Here is a 20,594-nt window from a genome sequence, read left to right as displayed (position 1 = left end):
CTCATGGATTTTACATTCTACTGTGGGAGGGGGAGAGAAATAATGAATAAGAGGCATGATATATAAGTAAATTACATGATATGTTAGAAGGTGGTCAAGCCATGGAAAAACAAAAACATAAAGTAATATCAGGTGCCCAAGGAGAGAGAGCAGACAGGGGTGTCTCCCTGTGCCTTCTCTACAGCCTATACTGTCCCCCACCATTGTGGAAAACTTCCTAGCCTACGATTTCTTTTTTCACTGTGATCTTCATTGAGAAGGTCATTATTTAGCAAATATAAATCACTGTGACCAAAAAATCCGATTAAAAAGAGATCTAAAAATAAGGTACAATGAATTAGTAAATTATTCACAATAAAACTGGGATCTCAATCAATATGAAGAGTACAGTGAAAAAGTTATAGAGCCAGAGAAATGCCCTAACGGGGCTCCTCTAGCAAGACCTTGAGCTGTGCCTCGAGCTTTCTCACTCACCAACCAGATACCAACAGGGCAATGGGAGGATCATTGCCTTTTTACCTCAGGGGCCCAAAGGCCTTCCCCTGGCTTTGGCCTATCCCAGACCCCAGGGCCATCTCCAGTCAAAACAGAAAGTAAGTCCAATGTGTTCTTGTAGCCCCATATCCCTCACCTCACTTTCCTCTGGTTGTCTTTCCTCTAGTTTCTTTGCCCTTCCTCCAACCTTGTTATCTCTTATCTTTAGTCTGTCTCCTATTTCCACCTACACTTACACTCCACTAACATTTATTGACCACCTACTATGTACCAGCCCCCGTTTTAGCCACAGGGAATACACAGCTGAGTGACACAGGGCCTGTACAGAAGGAGCTCACATCCTAAGATGGACAAGTAAATAGACCCTCACAAATAGCCAAGATTAGTGCTTTGACAGGGACCATGCAAAATGTGAAGTGAGAAATATGAGAGGAGAAGGTATATCCCAGAGAAATTTGGTAACAAATGCAGTCCCTGACCCAGCCCTCTCTGGAAGTGGGTGCATCCTCTAAATAGCCCCGTGTTTGTATCTGTCATCATCTTTTCCACTCTACATTGTAATTGTGTATTTTCTCATCCACCCCCCAGACAGTGAGCAGTCTAGGCAGGACTTGTGCTGCCTTAATAGTCCTTGTAGCCCAAGCCCATAGCACAGAGTGATGACTCAGAATGTTATAAGTTCCTATGCTCAATGACATTTGTGCTGAGCTTTGAAAGATGAGTCAGAGTTCAACAGGTGGGGGAGGGAAGAAAGAATACATTCATTCATACTAAGCTCCAGGATTTACAGTGCCTTCGTCCCCACTCCCAGCTATGGGGATGAGAGCCACAAATTAACAGAAGGAAGAAACCACTAATGGTGGACTGGAGCAGGCAGTGGGGGAGGGTAGGTGAATTTCCCAGTAATGGCCCCCTCATTGAAGTTGCCACTGATAGGTTTTCAGTGTGTGTGAAAGATTGCTAGAAAGATGGTCTGATTGTGTCCCCATGATGAGAAATGCTACCAGTCCTCCATCTTACCCTCGATATGTGATCCAGGGCCAGCCCTAAACCCACAAATGTCTGTAAATTATTTGGGGAAGTTTCTGTCAGTGAAACAATGAGGCAAAGCACAGAAAGTGTGAGCTTAGTAGTCACAAAGACCTGGATCCAATCCCAACACCACCACTTCCCAGCTATGGGTCCCTGAGAAAGTCACTTAATCTTTTTGAGCCTCAGTTTCCCACATCTACAAAACAACGAAAATAATCATAATACCTAGTTCATGGACTTTTGTAAAGCTTGAATGAAACAGCATGCATATATGTGCCTAGTACATTTCAGGTGCTCAAGAAATGTGAAATGTCACCCCTGGTTCCTGTTGTATCACTTTGAGTTTCAGAGCCATAACTGTTAAAATATTTCATTTTCTATTCAGCAGAAATGAGAGGGGTTTTGGGGTGCAGCAATGAAAGCTTTGACTCCGTATCCTGAGTTCTTCTAACCCTATGGGTCAGTTACTTGCTGTACAGCCTTGGGCAAGGCATTTCCCCACTCCGGGGATTCTATCTTCATTTGTAACATGAGAGATGCCACTTACATTCCTTCCCATTTCAAGTTCTAACTTTCTCTGGTTGTGAAGGGATCCACATAGGTAGGGAAATTACATAATATGTTAGAATTCCAGTTGAATTCTAATGTTCTCCTCCAGTTGAGGACAAAGTGAAAACAAAAGCTTGAAAGTAATTCAAAAGTCCTACAGATTGCATTCCCAACCTCTCTGCCCTTTGTTATGAACACTTACCATGAGCCAGGCCTCACATGGTCATTTGCTTATTTAATCATCATCACAACCTAATGTTCCCATTTTCTAACTTCTGAAACTGCACTTTGAGGTGAAGAGGTTAAACACATTGGTCAAGATTTCACAGCTACTAAATGTTAAAATCTGGGTTTTTTCTCCATATTACCAGACCCCTGATGGGAAATGCCTACACATTATTACCTTCACTCACATCGACATTCATCTAGCCTGTCCAGCTCCAGACCCTACTTCCCCTGGTCTTCCTCTTCATAAGTTAAAATCAGAGGTAGAACTCCCAACATATGCCCAAAGAGGCAGCTAACAGATTGGGACAATTAGAGTGAGTGACAAGAGAGTGGAGGTCTAGCTAGGCATTTGTGCATAATAGACCTTCAATATATCTTTACTTAATGAATAAGTGAGTGAATGGGAGATGGATGGATGGACGGATGGATAGATAGATGAGAAGATAGGTGGGTGGATGGATGGGAGTACTATGAAAGTAAGAATTTAGACTTTTATCCTTTTGTATATCTGCTTCAAAAAAAAACATAACTCACCTATACAAGCATGAAAGGAAAACTTAAGATATTGCTCTAAGCCTCTAGCATGTTTCCAGGCAGGACTGGCTCTAAGGTGAGGCAAGGGAGGTGCCTAAGATACAAAATATAAGGAGACACTCTCCTCCATAAATTTTGCCTCCCTAGATACATTCCTTGCCTCACCCTAGTCCTGGTCCTGTCTTCAAGTTTATTTCCCTTCAGGTCTATTCTACTCCCTAACTTCTCCCCTCCTTTCCTGGTTTGCATTATTCTGACCTTCGCCTCTGTCTCTCTAGCATAGTGTTTGTCAGCCCTGGCTGCACCATAGAATCATCTGAGAGGCTTTTTAAAAAAATACACTTTTGGGAGCTCAGGCAAACTAACTGAAGCAGAAACTCCAGTGGTAGGGACCAGGTATCCAGGCATCAGCATTTGTTGAAAGCCACCGGCTCCACCCTGCAGCCAGAGCTGAGAGCCACTGCTCTCCCCTCCTGATGGGAGACCCAATTTTGGGCTGTTTTTTGCATCATTGTACTCACCTGTGCTACTCTCTGTAACAGATGCTATGGAGCAGGTTTCCCTCTGCTCCTACCAAGCTCTTCCAAGGATGATTAGTGAAACTTCTCTTCCATTTTTACTCACAGTCCTTCACTCTGGGATGAAGACAAGTCCACAGAGACCAGACTCAAGAGTAATAATATAAAACATAATACCATTTATTAAAGGCTTATAGTCTGCCAGAGGCTTGCTAAACTCTTAACAGGTATTTTACTTATCATCACATTAACCCTATGAAATAGGTTCCATTTTGGAAATGAGGAAAGACAGACACAGAAAGGTAAAGGAACTTACCCAAGATTACACAGCGAAAAAATGGGAAAGTTGGAATTCAAATGCAAGAGCAAGATCCCCAGACCCTTCACTGCTGTGTGCTTTGTCTATGTCACCAAGGTATTATCTCAGTCAAGCCTGATCACATGGAGTCTTAGAGACCATGGGTGTATTCTTTGTCTTGGTACAGAATGGCAAGTTGAGCCTACTTTATGGACATTCCAGGTGGGCCTGGCTACCTCTGAATCCTAAACTGGCCTGCTTAGGTCACCCGTTGGAACCCTTTTTCAGCACATACATTCTCTCATTTTATTCTCTCCACGATCCCAAGAGACAGGTATTGCGATCTCCCATTTTTTTTAGTTTAACTTACCCAAGGCCACAAACTAGTCAGTAGTTGAAATTCTGAGTCATATCTCTCAGATAGGAAAGTTCAAGCTTTTCCCTCTACAGCAAATTAGAAAAGTTGCTATGGGTCAACGGTCAGAGAAGGCTCTTGGAGGAGGTGAGAATTAAGCTGGGATGTGCAGACACAGTAGAGTTCGAATATGTGGAGGGAAGAAGGGAGGGCTTTCTAAGCAGGAGGAACAACGAGCAATGGCATGGAAGTGGGACTCAGTGGAACATTAAAGATGTGGTGAATAGCATGCTTTGGCTTGCACAGGTAATTCATATAATGCTGCAGTGGGATTGGAGCATGCACTGAGGCATATCGGGAAGGTTATTGAAAGCCACGTGAAGGAACTTGGGCTTTATTGTGTAGGCATCAGGGAGTCACTGAGTAGGCAAGCAATGGGTACAAAGCAGTGTTAATAGAGTAGAAATCATCAGGATGAACTGGACAGGGGAGCAAGGAGTGAACCAGGAGTTGAGTTTAGAGGTGATCACAATAGGCCACATAAGAGATCAGGAGACATGAACTTGGGATGGTGGCTGGGAAAATGGAAAATGAGGAAGCGATATGAGAAATCTAACAAAGAGAATTCTTCAGGGTTCATCTACTGATTAGCTGTGGGGAATAAAGTAATGAGATACATTGAAGATAACTCATTAACCATCGAGTGTCTGCTGCAGGAACAAGAGCTGCAAAGGTAGCATTCACAGTCCCTGCTCCTATAAAGTTTCTCATGCAGAAGGAGATACCCATAGGTTAAAAAAAAAGTCATTATAGCTCAGATGATAGTTACTATTGTAGAGGCATCCAAAGGCACAACTTTAGATTGGGGTGCCTTGGCTCCTGTATCAAAGATGCAGCCAATGAGGACAACTTCAAGCTCGCTGTGGCTCAGCCCTGTGACATCAAGGAAGAAGTGATGACCTCAGCAGTGGGCTGACTTGGAGGAGATGGATTGATCATATTGATGATTAGGGGAAGGGCCTTCCAAGAAGAGAGAACAGCACGTACAAAGGCATAGAGGTGTTCTGTGGTGTGACATGTTTTAAACGCTTAGATTTTGATGCTGAATAAATTGGAAAAGAGCAGAACAGAAATGGGGAAGTCCAGAGGGAACAGTTTTAAGGAAAAAATCATGAGTGTAGTAGTTTAAACCTCATATTTTGGAATCAAAAGGACATAGATCTCTTTCTAGTCATGGAATATCAGATTAGTCACTCTCCCTCTCTGCGCCTAGTTTTCTCATCTCTGAAATGTGAACTGTATTACTTACAACACAGTGTTCTTGAGAGAATTAATAAGAAATATAAATAGAGCACCTAGCATAAGAACTGGCACATATATTAGCTCACTAAATTATAGTTGTGGTTGTTCTTATCATCATTGAATTTAAATGGCAATCACATGTCAATGAGAATGCTCATCGGGCAGTTAGATATGGGGGAACTAGTCAACTCAAGGTCAAAGCATTAAAGACATGGTGAATAGCATGCTTTAGCTTGCACAGGTAATTTATATAATGTTGCAGATAGATTGGAGGGAATATGATCCTCCAAGCCCCAAGAATCATTTCATTAAAGAGCCTGGATGGCAGGAAAAGGGCAGAGACAAAGAACTGAGTATCTGGGTTATTGTAAATGTTTTGCTCGGTTCTGAGGGAGGACTAAGAGCTGGCCACTGAGAGAGAAGGTGGGACCAAATCTCTGTGGTTTCATGCAAACCAAAGGAGGTGACAATTCAGGTAGGTCAGGATCAAATACATAACCAAGAAGTTTCTAGATAAAATTTGGGAGAATAATTTCTATGCAATGACTAGTCCTGATAAAGTTGTAGGAGATCAGAATCAGAGTAGGCAGAAGAGAGTAGATGGAGGAAACCAATTTGAGAAAAGCAGGTGACCTGAGTTCTAGGACCCACTCTGCAAATGACAGCGTTCTTTTGGGAAGGTCAGACACTCCTTCTATTCCTTTTTCCTCATCTATAAAATGAAGATGGTAGACAAGATTACCCCTAAATTCCTTTCCAGCTCTCAGATTCTAAGCAGCAGATCAGGATGTGGGTCACTATGGAGAGAAATTGGGAAAATGTGCTAGAGATGTTGTTGTAGAGAGATGTGTAGAGACATCCCAGATGTCTCAGAAACATCTCTAGAACATTTCCTCCTTCCTTCTCTACCTGGCCACTGCTACTTTTTTGGAGGAAGTAACATGTGGTAGGCAACCTCTAAGTCAGTCCCAAATGATGTCTGCCTCCTGTAATCATGCCCCTGTGTAATCCCTTTCTCTTGAGTGTTATGGACTGGCCTCCTAGTTACTTGCTTCTAATGAATAAAAATATGGTAAAAGTTATAGATGTCACTTCAGAGATTACATAGAGACTCAAAGGGTCTGTGAGTTACAGATAAACTATGGCTTTCACTTTGCATGGTCTTACATGCTTTCTCACTCACTCTGAGGAAAGCCAGCTACCATGTGCCCTGTGCAGATGTCTTTGTGGCAAATAACTGAGGGAGTCCCCTTGTCAATATTGAGTGAGGAATTTAACAGTCTTGAGAAACTGAGTCCTGCTAACAACCACAGAAGTCCCCCTCAATTTAGCTTTCAGATGAGACCACAGCCCTGTCTGATAATTTGCAGTTTGCCAGAGACCTTGAGGCAGAAACACCCAACTAAAGTGATCTTAGATTCCTGGATTCCACAGTAACCATGAGATAATAAATATTTGAGTTCTCAAGCCACTAAATTTTAGGGGTGATTTGTACACAACAATACATAATTACAAACTATGTGACTACAAACAGAACAACAGAGCGATGTTTTTAAAGAAAAGGAGGAGTTAACTAGAGAAAGAAAAGAGACATATGAAGAGAGCATTTGAGGAAGAAGCAATGGCATGAATGAATCTCAGGCTTGGGTCATGATTCTCAAGCTCCCACACAAAGCCCAACACAGAGTTGTTTCTTCATATTCACTTGATGAAGTTTATTGTGGTTAACTCACATTGTCACTTCCCCACAATCCTTCAAAAATGTTACTGTGTTCAACTGTCATTTCCCCAAACTCATCATATAATTCCTGTTTATAAATAGTTTGCCATGTCTTGTAGGGTTTTCGGAACGTATGTCAGTAGGGGCACCTAGGTGGCTCAGTCAGTTAAATGTCCAACTTTGGCTCACGTCATGATCTCACAGTTTATGGGTTCGAGCCCTGCGTTGGGCTCTGTGCTGACAGCCCAGAGCCTGGAGCCTGCTTTGGATTCTGTGTCTCCCTCTCTCTCTGGCTCTACCCACTTTCTCTCTCTCTCTCTCTCAAAAATAAATAAAATGTAAAAAAAAAAAAAAAAAAGAATGTATGTCAGGGCTACTGATTTGCATGCATGAAGACATATGAGAATCTTTTTGTCAGAGGCTATTATGATATGTACTTTCTAAACTTCTTCTTTGATATTGTTCTACAGACAGATTTAACTAAGGGCTAGGTGTCTTAGTCCTTGAAGAGTTCTCACTAATTTCTTACCTAGCTTCATTTATAAAAACTAGCCTCATGTTGCCTTTGTACTGCTGATAGATTTGCTGAAACTCTGCCCAGAAATTCTTCACATATGATGAGGTTTCCACTTGAGCCTAGAATGTACTAGCAGAACTAGGGTGATCTCCCTCTAGTATATATTAGTAAATCTCACCATATCCATTGTCTTCTTTGTCTGATGTTTACCTGCAAACTCTTCCGTCTCCTTTGCAGTTAAGTTGGGACCCAGGTAACTAGTTCTAGACAGTGAGCTGTAAACAGGAGAGATTTGTTGTCCCATCTGTTTGAGGTTAGATAAGAGTGGGAGTGGATTCTTCTCGACCTCTATTCCCCTGCTGCAATGCCCATTGAGTAGATGAGTTGAGATGGGTGTATTGTAAGATGGAAGCAGCCGAGATTGCTGAGTGACCACATGGAGAACAAACCACCCTCACATGGACTTTGAATTGGCAAGAAATAAACATTTTCCATGTTAAGTCATTGAAATTTGAGTTTATCTATTACCACAACAGAGCCTTGCTTATGCCGAGGGACCTCTGAGCTCACTGAGGTAGTCCTTTCCATGTGGTGAACTAACCAAAAGCCATAAGTGGCAGCTCTAGCTAAAAATTCCTGGAAATGTGGTGTAAGCCATCACTGTTGAATGAGTGATCATTGCTGATGAAGGTCTACATCTTTAATAAAGGTGAAAATACCATCAGATGAATAATAACACATGGCAACTGGGGGCAGGGTAGTAAATAGTTATCTTCAGGAATGGCTAGAACTAGTCACCCCAATACCAAGAAGACTCTCTGTCCACCTTCATTCTCTGCTTCTCTCTGGTATGGGCATCATTCATCCAGACTGACATTTCTGAAAAGCTAAAACATGCTGCTGGAAGCCTGGGGCCCATTCTCTGTGTTAATGAGTGGCTGAGTACAGCAGATATTTATTCTTTTACAGTCCTGGAGGCCAGAAGTGTCACTAAGCTGAAATGAAGATGTTGGCAGGGCCATGCTCCTCCAACAGGCTCTAGGGGAGAATCTGTTTCTTGATTCTTCTGGCTTCTGGTGGCTACCATCATTCCTTGGCTCATGGTCCCATTCCTCCAATCTCTGCCTCAGTGATAGCATTGTCTTCTCTTCTTCTGTCTGTAGTCAACCTTCATCTGCCTTCCTCTTACAAAGATACTTGAGACTGTATTTAGGGCCCACCTGGGTAGTCCAGGATACTATCTCCCTCAAGATCCTTAAATTAATCACATCTGCAGAGTCTTTGCCATATAAAGTAATACATACACTTTCTGATACATTTGAGATGGAGCATCGTTCTACCTACTATACCTGGCTAGGAGGAAAAGGTCTGTCTACTGCCAGAACAATGAGGGAGAGGTTGTACAATGATAAAAATGATAAGGTTCTATGAAAGGAGCTGTGATACACTCCAGTTAGTGTTTGACTGCTTAGCATAGTGCCTGTTACATGCTAGCCACTTGGAGGTCTTTATGGAAATGCCAAAGTGAAGGCCCTAATGGGAGTAGCCCAATGTGTTGGGCAGCCACCATGATCCAGGAGGGCCTGACTTGGGAAGGTTTCCAGACAGCTGAAGGCTGCTACCGAACTGTGTGGGAGCGCCTGGGCCTAGCCTTCCAGACCCCTGAAGCATACTGCCAGCAGGGGTATTCTGTTCACTGGCCTACATGTGGCCCCAGAGCATCTGGGCCATGCAGCTGGCCCTGCAGCCGCAGCAGCATAAAAAGGCCTCCAGGCCAATAGCCTAACAGGGCACAGGACTAAGCACAAGGCCTAAACTTGGACCAAAGGAAGCCATGGCAAACCCAAAGTAAGCTCTCTGAACTGTCGGAGAGAGGCTCTAACAGCCCAGCCTCCAGCCTGGCCTTTCCTCTTCACCCCTCACCCCACCAATCTCCTGCAGCCCTGAGTCACCAAGACAATCATGCCCCTACCCAATCTGCCAGTTAATAGGGGTTGAGGGTGACCCAGGAGTCAGAATCACTTATTTATTTCTTCCCTCACCCAATCCCCTCACTGCATGAAATGATTGAGGAAGTCAGTTGACTCCCCCAGGCCCATTCATGGGGTGGCAGACATACATGGGTACAAATAAAAGACCCAGAAAGCCAAAAAAAAAAAAAAAAACTGAACTGAAATAAGGGTTGTGGCAGGAAATCTAACACACACACACACACACACACACACACACACACACACAACTAAATGAGACCAGAGAGATGAGAAGGGCCTGCTCTTGTGAGGGATCCATGGACCACATTAAGGATGGTGATGGGATGGCTTAAAGGGCATAAAGCAGGGAGAGCATAATCAGAGAGCACTCTTTCTCCTGGTTGGAGCATGGTCTGGTGATGGGTGTAAGACGCCAAGGTGAGGGATGGCTGTATCTTGGACGAAGCGAGTGGCAGAGTTGATGGAGAGAAGTGCATGGATCTAAACTCTGCTGACTAGGCAAAATGAGCAAAACTTAGGGATTGGTTAGCTCACCGCTAAGGTGGAGAGATGTCAAGGCCTTCCGGGTTGTCAACTGAATATGCAGCAGTGTTAGTGGCGTCATTGACCAGAATATAATACACGCAAAGTACAAGGTGTGACAAGAGCGGGGGTGGGGGTGGGGGCAGGGGAAGGCGGTGAATCCAGCATTAGACATTTGAAGTAGAAAGCGAGTGTGAGGCAGCCACATGGAGAAGAAAAGTGAGTATTTGGAGACCCAAGTAGATCTCAAGAAGTGGGGGCAGAGATAGAAGTTTCTGTCATCAGCTTAGAGATGGCTGTCGAAGATGCATGGCTATGGCAGAAAGCACTTCAGGGAAAACAGAGGGGAAAAATAATTCATTTTAGCTGAGCAAACACATTCCTTGTTCCAGGTCCAGCTTGATACCAGGAATACAGAGATGAATAAGACACAGCGCCTTGGGTCTGTTAGATAATTAAATATAACGTGATAGATGTAGGAACAGACACCCACCAAGGGAGAGGTAGTGTGATCATCTCTGCCAGTCAGTTAGAGGCAGGTGGGATCCATGACCAACAGGTCAGTGGCCTGTTACCACTGTGGGAGCCCTTCTCTCACCACGCAGTGTCTTCCTTTATGAAGCCCTTGTCATCCCTCCTCACAGTCATCAACAGGCCATGAGATGGGGATTTTTCTGCCCTTCCCACCCAGGCTTTGCCAACACCGACTCTATTTTTTTTGCATCCTGTGGATCTTTCCCTGCAATAGAAATCCCCTTCCCAGCTCCCCTAGCAATGCTCCTCACCAAAACTTTGCAGAGTTGCAAAACTTGTGACTCCAGCAGGCCTCGTTAGAAAAGTGAAACTAATGAACCCCCTGTATTACGCAGCTGTCTCCATTAGTAATGAAATCCTTTTATTACAAGGGATTAGTTTAAAACATGTTATTAAACAGATCAAAATGAGCAATAGCAATGAAAGTCGTTAGAATGCAAGGCATATGAGAGAACAGCTTTCCCTCTGAAATAAGAGAAATCTGGCAGTTACGATTGGAACGAATTTGTTCGGGGGGTGATGAGAGGGACGTGCATGAGGAATCATGGGATGCAGGGACCACAGCTACAGCTTAGAGCGGTGGGGCTCACCTGTGACGAGGCAGGGATGCTGGAAAGAGCAGCCCCTGGTTCAACCCAAAGGCAAGGGCACAGGGGTTAGGGAGAGAGGGATGCACAGGCCACCAAAAACCCAGCAGAAGACAAGTTGTTCCATTTTGTATTCATAGTACAGTAACAGTGGCTACTATATGTTGAGTGCTTACTGTGGGTTATCATTTTGCTAAGTTCTGCATATATATATATGTATACATATATATATATATATATATATATATACACATATACATATGTGTATATATGTGTGTGTGTGTGTGTATATATGTGTGTGTGTGTATTTATTTATTTTGAGGCAGAAAAAAGAAACACTTGAGCAGGGGAGGGGCAGAGAGAGAAAGGGAAAGAGAGAATCCCAAGCAGGCTCCACACTATCAGCACAGAGCCCAGTGCAGGGCTTGAACTCACAAACGAGAAGATCATGACCTGAGCCAAAGTCAGATGCTTAACCGACTGAGCCACCCAGGCACCCCTTGCACATCTTATTTTAAATCCTTACAACACCTATGCAAAGGGTAATGTTATCACCCCCATTTCACAGACAAGAAAACTGACCCTCAAGAGGTTCACATCTTGCCTATCTCGCATAACTAGTAAAGTCTAGGAGTGGGATTTGGGATTGAATCCTTATCTGTGTAATTTCAGAGGATGCACTCCTAACCATTCTGCTATGAAGAAAGAGCTTAATGTAACACACGTATGGCTCTGTCCTCCAGGGGTTTACCAACGGCATTGGGAGTATGAGTGAAATGTATAGATTTACAATGCAAACAACTCAGTTAGTTATCAAGAGTATGGGTCTGGGCTCAGGCTCAATATTCCAAGGATTCAGCTTTAGTTGGCATGCCTCAGGACTGAGTCTATGTGCATGAGAAAATAAGAAGCCTTACAGTAAGGAGCTTACCCTGAGCACAGAGAGAACATGACCTTCATTCAAGGTCAATGATCTGCCCTTGGCACGACAGATACAGCATGGCATGCCTCTCTGTTAAGGCCACTTGTCCACTGTCCTCCCCCACTTCCCCAGAATCAGACAGCTTGGGGAAACTCAGATTATTAAAGTAACATGAAAACAAATGTAATTTGGAATTTTAGCCTCTCGAGTGTGGATGGCACGGGAAGTTGACACATCCCTCCAACACTGAAATCCCTCCCTTAAATTCCTGACAAATAGTGCAAGTAAAGGAGAGCCCCAGCATCACAGGGCAGCTCATTCCCTTGGTGAGTAGCACTGACTTATTAGAACATTTTTTCTTACACAGAGCAGAAATATGCCTGGCTGACACTTTTACCAATTAACATTAATTCTGTCCATTAGCCTTACAAAATGACTTTTCAATGTGACAAAATTGGACACTTGCAAAGGGTGGTCATGTTCCTTCTTCAGCCTCAATCCTACAGGGTAACATTCTCCCAGTTTCTCGGACTTCAGTGCCCTCAGTATCAGATCACTTCTCTGGGGTACATGGACCACTTTGTCAATGCCTCACTTAAAGTATGGGGGTCAGAGGTGAGCATCAGTTCCACATGCTATCAGATCCGATGCTAGTCCGGTGGGATTATCACCTCCTTCCTTTTGGAACCTCTACTTTTAAAAATACACACTCGGCTTCCACTCCTAATGGCCACACCACTCTCTGGCTTGTGTCTAACTCACTCCTAAGTAAACAAGCCTTTGTCCCCACATGCTTCTGCTAAGTCACTCCACCCTCCTCCAATCCCTGTGTACTTAGTTTCTGGCCCAATATTAATCTCTGCTAAATGAGTTGACCCTTTGTTCCAGCTTATTGTGATCATTTTGGATCCTGATTCTGTCATCTGACATAATCACCATCTCTGCCACTGTCTTGTCATCTGCAAATTTGATGAGCAAAAGCTCATTGTATTTCTCTGAGTCATTGACAGAAACAGGGGATTTGTCAGGCCAAGAATGGGGCCTAGGGTGGGGCCTTGATGCTGTCTAAAACTGACTGTCTCCCAATGTCTAGACATTGAGACATGGAAAAATTGATCCACTGTGTCAAACTCACAAAAGGGCAGACTATGAGTCAAAAGGTCAATGTGCTATTGATATTGGGATGACTTTTTGCCATGAAGCCTGCAGTTGCCAGTCATTCTGAGACAACGTCTTGTACATCCATTCCCTGATATCAGCAACCTGGAAAGTATGCTGTGCTCTTAGGAGGTAGGGGCTGAACATACTGTTTTTAAATGAAAAAGAAGTAAATACACTTATATTTCCATGAAGGCAAGTTAGCATGCATGGTTTCCCATTCTTATATGGACATCCTGGATGCAAACACAATTCCCACATGGCCAAACCCTCAAGCTCTCTAATGAAAGAAAAAAATATGCAATCGAGTCATTGTAATCTATGTGATAAATGCTCTCCTGGAGGGGTGGACAAATTGCTGTGGGACCCTGCCAGGGGAATCTGAAACTCAGAGAATTTACAGAACGTGTGAAATGCCGTTCAACTAGTATATGGAGAAGGTAGGATTTGAGCCCAGGCCTGTCTTTGCCATGACCTATGTTTTCATATTCTTCGTGGTCATGGAAATAGCTACCAGATTTTGAACACCTACTATGCCAGGCCATGGGCTCAGCTCTTCCTACTTCCTCAGAATGAACTTCCCAGGTGGTGTTATCATCACTAACCTTACCTTACCACTGAGGAGCAGGGGAGGGACCGAGGGTTTTGGTGCCTCACTCTGGGGCATGTACCAGTAGTGGCTGAGTTGAGTTGGGGCTATCTGACTCCAGAGCCAGAGCTTTCCCCCATCTGCCTGGATAAGAGGACACAAGAGCAGAGAGTCTGATGAGGGAGGCTTGTGGCCACGTGGGACCTGCAGAGGGCAAAAGCAGCCATGGTTTGTCCTGCAACTGCCTTGGACAGCATAATCACTGGCTTCTGGGCTGTCCCCTTGATCTGTCATCCAGGGTTCAAACTGTCCCCAAACAGCCCCTGTATTGCAGGAGGCCTGAATATGGTCTGCACTGAAGAAGGGTGAAGGGGTCCAGCTGTGGGATTCAGAGGTAGTAGCTGCTGATACATGCAGGGTCCCACCCACCATGCCACAGCTCAGGGAGACTGTGACCCAACCTGCCCCAAGCAAGTCAGTTTGCCCTCCATTTCATAAAAAAGAATTCCTAACATGGCATTTCCAGAAAAAAAATACATGTCAAGTTTTGGCTTCAGAGCTAATAAATCCTCTCTGAACAACCCTCATGCCTACTAGAGATGAATAACAATTCTTTGTTCTTAATGGACAAAGAAGGTACAGTCACCCACTAAGTGTTGATACAAGCCGCCTGCTGGGAAAAGCCATGGGTCTCCCTCTCCAAGGCCCCAATCCCTGCCATCTAGAACTGTGAGCAGTGATTCCAGCTCTTCTGTAAAATACAAACCTGCCTCCATTGGCCTATCTTCACTGATTTTCCTCACTGGAGAAATTCTTGGTGAGTGTGCACTCTGGGTGCTCAGCAGTAAAAGCAAACACAAAAGGCATGATTTGGGGCATGTTAACCACCCTGGTGGCACACCACCTATTTGCCAGGGAAGGCTGGACCTTGCAGAGGCCACAGAGATGCCCAGGGCTGGCAATATGCAGAACAGCAGCTATTAAGAGGCACTCATGAAGAACCCCTTTACGCATTCTTCTATGCTGACCCATAGTCAGGCCTCCTGCATTGCAAGGACTTTGCAGGGGGCAGGGGGAGGCAAATGTTTGTCCCCTTGCTGTGGGATCAAGGGGACAGCCTCACAGCCTGTGACTGTGCTGTCCAAGCCTGCAGAAGAACCAGCCTTTGAAACACTGGTGATTACCTTCCGGTGTAGGACGCCCACCACTCTCAGAATTTAAAACTAAGAGCTTGGCTGAGACCCTGGAGGCAAGAATATGAGTTCTGCATATAGAAGCATCTGGATACAGATAGGTCTCTGTTATGGCCAGCTGTGTGATGGTGGGCATGCCACTTAACCTCCCTGAGCCTGTTATTTTTCTCCTGTAGAAGATGAAGGTGCTGGGGCACCTGGGTGGCTCAGTTGGTTAAGCATCCGACCTCGGCTCAGGTCGTGATCTCATGGTTGGTGAGTTCGGGCCCCGCGTTGGGCTCTGGGCTGACAGCTTGGAGCCTGGGTCCTGCTTCAGATTCTGTGTATCCCTCTTTCTCTGTGCCCCTCCCCCACTCACACTCTTCACACTCTGTGTGTGTCTCTCTTAAAAATAAATGAACGTTAAAAAAAAAAAGAAGATGAAGGTACTTTCTACCTCAGAGATGGAATTTACATAGCAGGCACCTGGAGTGCCAAGCATAGAGTAGGTACCTAATCAGTGTTTATAGCATTATCACCATCATCATGTTTGTGATGAGAATCAGCATGACCAATTCTTGACGGAGTCCTATTATGGACCTACTCTGTGCAAGACATTCAATGCCTACTATGTGCAGAGCGCCAAAGCCACGTATTGATGATGATGGGAAAGATGTTTGTGGAGTCGGTTGAACTTGGTCTGTTGTCTTCAAGCCCCATCTTCAGCTTATGAGCCACGTGGTCCCTTTCCCTAGTCGCTTTCCCACTGCCAATGCCCTCTAGTAGCCATAGCAAAGGTCATAGTAGCTGTAACTGATTGGCGTGCTACAGCTGATCATCTAAAAGCTGTTTGATGTAGATTACCTTGATGGTCCTCACAGTTTTCCTGGGAAGAAAAATCAAGCAAGTCTGATTGCCTACATTTCATAAGAGGCCTTAAAGGAACAACACAAGGTGCAAAATGGAGACAAAGGAGCAAGGGTGTAAGGTTTAGAATATGTAACGGGAGCCTCCACATGGTGTCTGAGCGTCCACAGGAATTCTCACCTCCTGATCTGTTTCCAGGTGCCAGAGTCCTGTGGAATCTGGGTATTTGGGAGACGAGTTGTGGATATGGTGTTGGAACCAGTTTCCTGACTGCTGACAAAGGAGAAACATTTACTGCGTGTGCCCCAGGCACTGTATTCAGTGCTTTACTTGCTGGACTTACCTAACCCTTACAGCCACTGAGGTGTCATAAATTATCATCAGCCCCATTTTGCAGATGAGAAAACTGAGACTTGAGAAAGGTGTGCAACTTGATTGATCTCTGACCCAGCAAGTGAGTGACAGAGCAAAGATGTGAAGGCAGGTCTGCTCACTCTGAAGTGTGGCTGGTATGAGGTCCCACCCCACTGCCTCCTGAAACAACCACCACCACTATGGAAGACAGCCTGGTTATGGGTCCTTTGCTCTGGGTCCAGTCGCCGGCTGAGTGTTTTGCATACATTATCTCATCTAATGCTCCTAATAACCATCAAATGCTAGTATCCATAGAGATTTTTTTTATGGTTACAGAGTACCCTTTCCCAGTTATTGGTTAACTGTTAGTTATTAGTTGATTATCATATCAACCCTGGAAATGATAGGAAAATGAGACCCAGAGAGGTTAGGTAATTGCCCAAAATCATATGCAAGGATTTGTGCCTCCAAATCCTGCATTAATTCTACCATGTCAGACTGCCCCTCCAGCTTCCTCCTTTGTTCTTCCCTCCCAGATCCAAAGAAGGTCAATGCCATTCCTCAAGAAGGCAAATTAAGGCTCAAGAAGCAAAGTCGTTGCACCAACCCAGGAAGTAGAAACATCCACTAATATGAAGAATTCCCAGGACCCAGCATTTTTCCGAAACTAGTCTTCCCGCCAGTTCATTTCCTATCATTGGTAATTTAAAATCATCCCCTGCCAACAGCCTGCTCCATAATTCCATTTGCAATGCGTTTTGTCAGTTCAGCTGCCCTTCCTCTTGAGGGGGCTCTATCCACATGCTTGGGAGACTAGACAGTGATGAGGAAAAGAACATGAACCACCTAGAATGGAGCCAGAAGGGAGGAGGGTAAGGTGGAAGGAAGGAAGTCCCAGTCACTTCCCTGGACCAGCAGACAAACCCGTCATTCATGGCAGGACTGTGCAGCTGCCAGCCCTCAAAGCCAGCTGAGGCAGCTTCTGGGGTTCAGAGGCCAGAAGCTCTCTGTCTAAGAATTCACTAAATAACATAGGGGCTTCCCTTAACTTTACTACCTAAGCCTTTCAAGCAAAGCTGGTGATCACCACATGTAGCCAACAGGGAGGACAAATGGGAGAAATATGCACAGCACATCTTTATGTCATGCTCATGATAAGATTGCAACAATCTCTGGTGAAGCCATTATGACTGAAAAGTTAGGAAGGGAGGAGGAAACTGAGGCAATGGGATTAGATATGCCCAAAGATCACATAGATACATGTGGGCTTAAATCCCAGATCTACTGGCTCCAAAGCCTCTATTCCATGCTCAGTAGGAAAAAGTGCCATCCAACCCTACCTTGTGCCCACTGTGGGGCATCAGCATCCCCTGCAGAGTAGGAGTAATAGGAGTCCTGCTATGCAAGGCTCTACCCATTTGGCTGCTGCACTGGTATTGCTCAGGGACCCTATGGATCTCCAATGGGTCCTAATCTTTTATTTTGAGCAAATGACATGGAATGATCCCTGGGTTCTTTCATATTCTTGCAATGAGGGGGCCAATGACTTGCCCAGAGTGACAGCCTCTGGATTGTCTGAATCATAGGCATTCCAGGATTGAAAACAAGTCCCAGGAGGTGAGAGTCAGAAGAGTCAGAGGTTGAAAGGACATAAGCAGTCTTCATGGAGAAAGGATTTTTTAGACTAAGCCTAGAAGAATAGCATAATGCTTTTGATTGCAGATTGTCTGTGGAAGGACTAGGGATCTGGAAGAGAAAAGAAAATTGACAAATTACAGAAGATGAGAATCAGAGAGATTGGAGAAATCCCGAGTATTCCTGTTTGCCTGGAAGATAAGGTAGGGAGAAGGGACAGTGCAGGGTGAATGTGGTGGGGTCAAAGCCACTGTGAAATTGGACATTAGCGGTTGGCATGAGAAGTTAGTGAAAGTTAGTATGTAAGAGAAATTCACAAGAGGTCATCACAACCATTTTACACAGCCTGTAGTTTGTAAAAGTATTCTCTAGCTAGACTGACCCAAATAGGGAAAAACTTTCCACCCTTTGGAACATATCAGATCCAGAATTGAATGCTTAGCTTCTCTTTTCAAAGGTTGTAGGACCCTGGATAAATTACTTGGCCTATCTACTCTCTGATATCTTCATCAATAAAATGGAGATCCTCAAACCTCTCTTCTGAGGTGATGGTGAGGATTGAAAATAATTAGGCAAAACACATTGGAGAGTGCTAGGGCTATCATCAGTGACCAATAATTGCTACCTAGGATTACAATGATGATAAATTATTCAGGTAAGTCACCTGAAGAATTCTGTTTATAGAGGCAGTGTACTGTAATGATCCAGACCATGGACCCTGGAGCTGTGTAAACTTCAGCAATAACTTCACTTCTCTTGTTTCAATGTCCTTGCTTTTAAAGTGAGGGCAATAATAGTACCTGCTTCAAGAGCTACTGTGAATATTAAATGGGCTAATATGTGTAGAACACCACAACAGTACTCAGCACAGAATAAGTTCTCAATAGATATAAGCTATTCCCACATGCTCATTGAAGAGCAGCTTGAAATGGACAGTTTTGGACTGACTTACACAATTTGATGGGGGGAAAATGTGATTCAAACCAGCACACCCTCATTAACTCATCCCTCACCTAGCTCTGTTTTCCTTTATTTCATATTTTGTTGTATCTTATTTTCTTTATACTGCTTGTATCATACTGACATTATATTTTATATATATTTACTAATCTATTTTCTGAATCCCCCACTAAAATGTAGGTCTGGGAGGGCAGAGACTTTAGAAGTTTGCCCCATTCCTATATTAATAGTGTTTACAATTGTGACTGGCACATACAAGGCACTCAGAAAATATTTTGTTTAGGGGGCACCGGGGTGGCTCAGTCAGGTAAGCGTCCAACTTCAGCTCAGATCATGATCTCACGTTTCTTGAGTTCAAGCCCTGCGTCAGGCTGTGTGCTGACAGCTCAGAGCCTGACGCCTTCTTTGGAGTCTGTGTCTCCCCCTCTCTCTCTGCCCCTCCTCCACTCACGCTGTCTCTCTCTCTTTCTCAAAAATAAACAAACATTAAAAAACTTATTTTAAATATTTTGTTTAGAATTCAATTACGATGTGTTTAGGTATGGTTTCTATTATGTTTATTTTGCTTGGAACTAGCTGAACTTACTGATTCTGTAAATGTGTATCTTTACCAAATTTAAGAATATTTTGATCATGAATTCTTCAAATAGTTTTTTTTTCTGTCCTGTTTTCTGTTACTTCTTTCTGGGACTTCAATTACATCTATGTTAGAACTTTTGACATTGTCCTGAAGGTCACTGAAACTCTATTCCTTTTTTCTTCTTTATTTTTTCCTCTCTGTTCTTTAGATTAGATAATTTCTATTAATCTCTTAATTTCGTGATTCTTATATAGTTTCTAACTTGTTATTAAAATCATACAGCAGGGGCGCCTGGGTGGCGCAGTCGGTTAAGTGTCCGACTTCAGCCAGGTCACGATCTCGCGGTCCGTGAGTTCGAGCCCCGCGTCGGGCTCTGGGCTGATGGCTCAGAGCCTGGAGCCTGTTTCCGATTCTGTGTCTCCCTCTCTCTCTCTGCCCCTCCCCCGTTCATGCTCTGTCTCTCTCTGTCCCAAAAATAAATAAACGTTGAAAAAAAAATAAATAAAATAAAATAAAATAAAATAAAATCATACAGCAAAAGACTTATTTGTGTTATTTTTTTTAGTTCTAGATTTTCCATTCGGTTCTCCTTTGTGTCTCTACTGAGATGTGTTATTCTTTTACCTTTTTTTGTTCACTAGAAGTGTATTTTCCTTTATGTCCTTGAGCAAATTACGATAGCTTCTTTAAAATCAATGTCTGCTAATTTCAACATCTGGGTCATCTCAAGCCCAGTTGTTTTTTTTTTTTTTTTTCTGTTTCTTCAAATATCTGGTAATTTTGAACTATATCTTAGACATTGAGGTTGATATATTGGGGAGATTCTAAATTCTGTTATGATCCTTTAAGTAGTATTACTTTTTCTTTCAGAAAGCATTTAATTGAGATGAACTCAGACTTCAAACTTTGTCTCTCCTGTGATGGGTAGCAGCTGAAATCTCGATTCAGTTTTTTTTTTTTTCCCTTAGCTGTGTTGCTTGAATCTGCTCTGCATATGTGTAGTTCAGGGGTCACTCAGAAAAAGAATTGGGGAAAATATATACACCAGGTTTAAGGCTTCCCCTCTATGGATCTCTCCTTCCTCGTATCTTCCTCCTTCCATTTTCTAGATGCTCTGCTCATCCCAAATGTTGTCTTCTGATTTTTCAAGCTGGTAAAACTAAGGATTTTCTATG

At 43.7% G+C, this 20,594-nt stretch overlaps 1 protein-coding gene across 1 annotated transcript in view; it reads left to right on the top strand.

The window, feature by feature from the left end:
• Positions 1–20,594, top strand: part of ASIC2 (acid sensing ion channel subunit 2) — a 1,016,483-nt gene that overhangs the window by 643,455 nt on the left and 352,434 nt on the right. The gene's annotated exons all lie outside the window — the stretch shown is intronic.

Source organism: Leopardus geoffroyi, chromosome E1, assembly GCF_018350155.1.
Source record: "Leopardus geoffroyi isolate Oge1 chromosome E1, O.geoffroyi_Oge1_pat1.0, whole genome shotgun sequence".
NCBI lineage: Eukaryota > Metazoa > Chordata > Mammalia > Carnivora > Felidae > Leopardus > Leopardus geoffroyi.
The sequence above is the reverse complement of the archived record's forward strand: the minus strand, read 5'-3'. Positions and strand labels throughout refer to the sequence as shown.